Raw genomic sequence first — 6,562 nt, forward strand, 5'->3', positions numbered from 1 at the left:
GGCCGGGTTTGAACCTAGGACCTCCTGTCTCTAGGCCTGTCACTTAATCTTTTTATGCCTCAGTTTCCTTAGTTGTAAAATGAGGATAATAGTATATATCTCATAGAGTTGTTCTGAGTATCAACTGAGACAACATTCATAAAGGACTTAGCATAGTGCCTAGTTCTTAATAAATTCATCTTCTCTCCCTCAAAACCCTCCAATGGATCCCTATGACCTTTTTCATTTCCTGGCTTGGACCCCTCATTTCAGCCTTATTCTACATTACCTCCCCTTATGTATACTATAAATCAAATTGTCCTCACTATTTTTCATATATATGCTATTCATCTCCCATCTCCATGGCTTTCTATTGGTTATTCTGCATGCCTATCATTCCCTCCCTCCTCAACTCTTGGAATACTTTATTTTCTTCAAAATTTCCCTCAAAGTCTACCTTTACAGGAAGCCTTTCCTGATCTCCCCTTTACCACCTGCTGGATGCCCATGCCTTCATCCTCCAAATCCCTTTTATTTATTTTGCATATATTTGCTCCCCAAAAAACAATGTGACATAGTGGGTAGAAAGCTGTGGGGATCCTGAAGCCAGGAAGACCTGGCTTCAGTTTAGACTCTGAAACCCACTGGCTAAGGGATGCAAGCCACTCATTTCCTCATCTAGGAAATGGGAATAACAATAGAATTACAGCTTGGTGGCTGGAAGGGTCCTTATAAATTATCGTCTTCCTCATTTACAGGTGAGAAATTAAAGGTCCAACCTAGAAATCTGCTTGTTTGATTTTGCATATTTGCTATAAGGATTTTGTTTTTCTTTTTTTCCAATGCAAGAGGGAGGAGGTGAAAGAAAGCTGTTTGGTAGACTCTTCTTCTCAGGCTGCCCCTCCCCTGCTGCCAAAAAAAAAAAAAGAAAACAAAAAGAAAACAAAAAGATGGCTATAAGGAATCACAGACAAACAGGACAGCTTTGAAAGTCGCATTTTAAATTTATTATATGTTGCAAAAGAAAAACACATTCTATGAGAGCGATTCATAGTTTTGTGTGTAATCCTCTCATTATGATCTATGATGTGACATTTCTAGAAATATTCATTTGATTTGTTTTAAATTCCTAATGAAAATAAAACCAAAAAGAAAAAATCAGAGATCACTGGAAATGAAAGGACTTATCCAAGGTCATAATGCTCACTGAATGGCAATCATAATTCAAGCCAGATCCTTCCTCTGTGCCTTCAAATCCAAAGCTTTTTCTACTGCCTCATACTTTTAGGATGTTATGAGAATCAAAGGAGATACCAAATTTTAACAAATATTGTATGAATATTCGTTATCATCATTATTGTTACAATGGTCTTGTAATTTCATTGGTCTGAAGTCCTCTAAAATGGGGACAGTGCCTTCTCTGCAATTTATACTTATAGCATTTGGGCATTGATGAAATGATCCACCCAGGGTTACACTGCCACTACTGTATCGAAAGTTAGATTTGAACCCAGAGTTTTCTGGCTTTAAGGTCAGCTCTCTTTCCATTAAGCCAAACTGCCTCTCCTATAGAATCATACTCTATGCCTCTATGAGAGACAGACAAAAACAGACAGACAGACAGAGACAGAGACAGACAGAGACAGAGAATGTGTATTTTAAGTGTTTGAATTAGTTCTGTAACATGGCTGGTTCTTATTTTGTTTGTGGCCAACTTAGACCCTCAGATTTTCATCGATATGAATGTCTAACTGTATCTACCCCATCCTGTACTTGTGCAATTGATTCATTTGAGCCCCAGTTTAGGATCTCACATTTATAACTGATATATTCATACAGCACAGAAGATGGACCTCACCTCAGGCAAAGAAGAGAGGACTATTTTCCTAACATAGGCATGTCCAATCATAGTATTGCCAATTAATCAAAAACTGTTGCAAACATTCTTACTCTCCCCTTAAGATGGTTACAATCTACTTTCATTTCAAATAAACTGGGGCAACTAGGTAGCACAGTGAACAGAGTGCCCAACCTGGAGTCAGGAGGTCCTGGGTTCAAATCTAGCCTCAGATACTTCCTAGTTGTGTGTCCCTGGGCAAGTCACTTAACCCCCAGTGCCTAGCCCTTGCCTCTCTTCTGTCTTAGAACTGATACCAAGAAGGAAGGTAAAGATTTAAAAAGAAATAAAAGAGATTACACAGGCTCCTCCTAAACTGAGGGGAAGCTATTTTTAAAAATGCGTCCATTTTATGAAGTCATATCTTTGCTGAAAATATATGGATGCTCCCCTGGGGTTCAGCATTGGAATTCCTTGATGACTTCATCCCAATGTAAAAAGTTAAATTTATATATATATGCACATATATAATAACAATATAATAATATATATAAATATAAATTATTATACTGCTTGGTATAATTTGTAAAAGACAAGAATGAAGGAAAATCTGCATTCAGGTCCCACCTGCCTGGTAGACCTGGGATAAGTCACTTGTACTCCCTGCATTTCTGTTTCCCCTTCTACAAAAGGTGGAGGAAGGACTATGATGGATGGTTTCTCAGGTCCCGGCTAGCCCCAGAGTTCTGATCCTACAATTTCTCAATATGTTAGCCATATGCACTTCTGAGCTGTGGACAGCTCCCTGAGATTTATCCAGTAAGTTCTAGATTGTGATCTATGGATAGAAGGGGTTCTGACACTTATGAAATCCCAGGGCCTTGCCTTATTGACTAAGGCTAAGCTAAAATAGATGACTCATCTGCTACTCATGAAAAGTTGTTGTAATTCAGTCATTTTCAGTCCTATCTGACTTTTCAGGACCCTGCTTGGGGTTTTCTTGGCAGAGATACTAGAGTGGTTTGTCATTTCCTTCTCCAACTCATTTACAGATGGGGAGACTGAGGCAAACAGGGTTAAGTGACTTGTCCATGGTTACACAACTAGTACCAGAATGAAGCTGAATTTTAACTCAAGTCTTCCTGATTCCAGACCTAATTACTCTATCCAGTACTCCAATTAATTAATAAAGTAATGGGCAAATAGAAGGACTAGAGTTAAAGACAGAAAAACTTGAAATATGATGAAAAGGAACTTAAATATATTCTAGGAACTCTAACCTCTTTGTCAGAATTAGAAACTAAATAGATCTAGAACTACACGGGTCCACAAAGGCAAGGAAGGAAGGAACATTTTTTAACTACCTATTAAAGCCAGACTTTGTGTTTGGATTGTTAAGAAAGACAAATAATGGCCCCTGCCCTCAAGAAACTCACATTCTAATGATGGAGGCAGGGAGATAGCAGAGTATATAAAGGATATTAAGTGGGAGCAGCTAGATAGCATAGTGGATAGAGAGCCAGATCTGGAGTCAGTAGCACCTCAGTTCAAATGTGATCTCTGACATTTCCTAGCTGTGTGACCCTGGCCAAGTCACTTAATCCCATTTGCCTAGCCTTTGCCCTTCTATCTTAGAGTTGCTACTAAAACAGGAAGGATTAAAAAAAACTATTATGTGACTAGCCCTGGGTTACACAAGTAGTGAACCCTAAAGGTAGGATTTGAATTCATGGTCCTATAAGGATCAGAGGAACTAAAGCTGAAAGAGACTTGAGAAGTTCTTTACTCCAACTCCCTCATTTTATAGAAAAAGAAATCAAAGCCTAAGAAAGTTGTAAATTGGTCATATTCAAGCAGTAGAGACAGAAATTAAATTCAAGTGGTACAATGAATAGAGTACCAGACTGAAGTCAGGAAAATCTAAGTTCAAATCTGGCCTTAGACCGTGTGCCCCTGGTTAAGTCTTTGTCTCATTTTCCTCATTTAAAATAAGCTGGAAAAGGAAAAAGCAAACCATTCCAGTCAGAATCTATGCCAAGAAAATGCTAAATAAGCATCATGAAGAGTCAGAAATGACCAAAAAAAATACTAACCAAGTAATCAACAGAAGATTACTCACTGTGTGGCCATAGGCAAGTTACTGAACCTCTCTGGACCTCAACTACTTCAGCTGCAAAATGGGGGTAAGAATGCCCCCATTCCCTGTCTAAGTGGGTTGCTGTGAATACCAAATGAGATAATCAACCAAAGGGCTCTGGAAATCTTATAAATGCCAGCAATTAGGAGCACTATTCCCTGTACTAGCTCTGTGTCCTGAGTGGCTAACCCTGGCTCACCTCATGCAAATGTTCTATTTATTTCAAACATCCAACACCTCTAGTGAAATCTGAGCAAGTGACTATTTATGTATTTTTAAAAGATTTTCTTTTCTCCAATTGCATGTAATAACAATCTTCCATACACATTTTCTAAAATTATAAAATCCAAGTTGTCTTCCTTTCTTCCTTCCCTCCCCTCTCAGGGAGACAGAAAGCAATTTGATCTGGGTTATACATGCATTATCATGCAAAACATACTTCCAGATCAGTCATTGTTGTAAGAGAATGCTCACATAAACCAAAACCCCAACGAAAAACACAAATAAGCTCAAGTGAAAAATTGTACGCTTTGATCTGCATCCTGACTCCAACAGTTCTTTCTTTGAAGGTGGATAGCATTTTTTGTCATAAGTCCTTCAGATTTGTCCTGGATCATTTATTGCTGATAATAGCTAGGTCTATCACATTTGAACATTCTACAATATTGCAGTTACTGTGTTTAATGGTCTCCTGGTTCTGCTTATTTCACTCTGCATCAGTTCATGGAGGTTTTTCACTTTTTACTGAAATCATCCTGTTCATCATTTCTTATAGCACAATAATATTCCATCACTGACACATGCCACAGTTTATTCAGCCATTCCCCAATTGATGGACATCCCTTTAATTTCTGATTCTTTGTCACCACACAAAGAACTGCTATAAATATTTTTGTACAAGTAAGTCCTTCCATTTATATATTTTGGACTGACTTCTCTCCTAGCCCCTTGCCCAGCAGAACAGTTTTCTTAGTATGCATTTCATGCCAGGGTTATTATGCCTTTTCTGTATCCGTTGGGGAAACTGATGGCTATTAATAATAATTTCAGAAACTCTTAATTGTGAAACAATTTCACAAATATCCCTTTGTGAAAACTAAAATAGAAATCCATCTCCCAGAAAAGGGACCTGGGACACAATTCAGCAATGTGAGGGCAAGTCAAGGGGCAGAAGTTAGGCAAATGGAAACTTTCAGTATTTCTGAGCCCCAAGGCATATTTGTTTTCTATTCCCTAGAAAAGAGGTGAGATATCTTTTTATTTGGGGAAATCCAGAAATTCTTCCAAGGTGTTTCCCCATTCTCTTTTCCCTAATCTCTCCACAGACTCTTCTAGAAAATGGTAATAATTCAGTGTCCAGAATAAATTGAATTTATGGGATGCAATGGAAAGAGCATTGAAAGCAGAATCAGAAATTGTGGGTTCTGCTACCTACAAATTTTGTGACTCTAGGGAATCGGTCAGTCAGACCATGGTAAAAATTGCTGAAAACAGGAAAACAAAAGTAAAACAATCTCTTTTCTCAAGGAGTTTGCATTCTAATACATAATAATAGGGAGAATATATATACATATGTGTATATATATATTTTTATATACATATATATATATAGAGAGAGAGAGAGAGAGAATAAATACAAAGGAATTGAATATAGGAAACTTAGAGGGGAAGGCACCTGCTGCTAAGACAATCATGAGAGGTTTCATGCAGGAGATGGACTATGAACTGTATTTTGAAGAAAAAGGTGAGGAAGAAATATATTTCAGATTTGAGGTTGGCTCATGGCTACTGCAGGAGAGAAGTACTATGTAATGAGGCTAAAAAATAGGCTGAAGCTAAATTGTATAGGGTTTTTTTAACATTTATCTTCCATTTTATAATCAATATTATGTATTGGTTCTAAGGCAGAAGAATGGTAAGGAATAGGCAATGGGGGTTAAGTGACTTGCCTAAGGTCACACAGCTAGGTAATGTCTGAGGCCAGAATTGAATCCAGGTCCTCTCTGTCCCTGGACCAGGCTCTCTATCCACTGAGCCATCTATCTATCACCTGTATAGGATTTTTAAAACTAAGCAGAAGAGTTTCTATTTTATCCTACAGGTTATAGGCAGCCATCAAAGATTATTTGAGTAAGGGAGGGACCTGGGCAGATGATTGCTTAGAAAAAATTACTTTGGCAACTGTGAAGAGGACAAATTGGAATAGGGAGAGACTTGGGCTTGGAGGCAGGCCTCTTAACCACTGTAGGTCTCAGTTTCTTCAAGTGTAAAATGAGCAAGTCAGCTTGGACTATCTTTTTGATCCTTTTCTGCTCTTGATCTGTAATCTAAATGGGTTTGTTAGACTGGAGGACTTTCCATGGAGTCAGGATGAGCTTGAGTAACTTCCAGTGGAACATTTTTCTTTAGCAAATGGGCAGAGCACAAGAATCACCAGAAGTGGCCTGAGCCAATGCCCAGCTCCATAGGAAATGCTCCCATTCAATCTCAAGGAACACAATGGACTTTTTCTTCATAAGGTTTAGAAATAGAGCAAAAAAATTCTTATTCACTCACCTTCCCCTCTCTTTTCTATCTTTTAAAATTATGATGAAGCAAACACAATTGAA

The sequence above is a fragment of the Gracilinanus agilis genome, chromosome 5, assembly GCF_016433145.1.
Source record: "Gracilinanus agilis isolate LMUSP501 chromosome 5, AgileGrace, whole genome shotgun sequence".
NCBI classification, from domain to species: Eukaryota; Metazoa; Chordata; class Mammalia; order Didelphimorphia; family Didelphidae; genus Gracilinanus; species Gracilinanus agilis.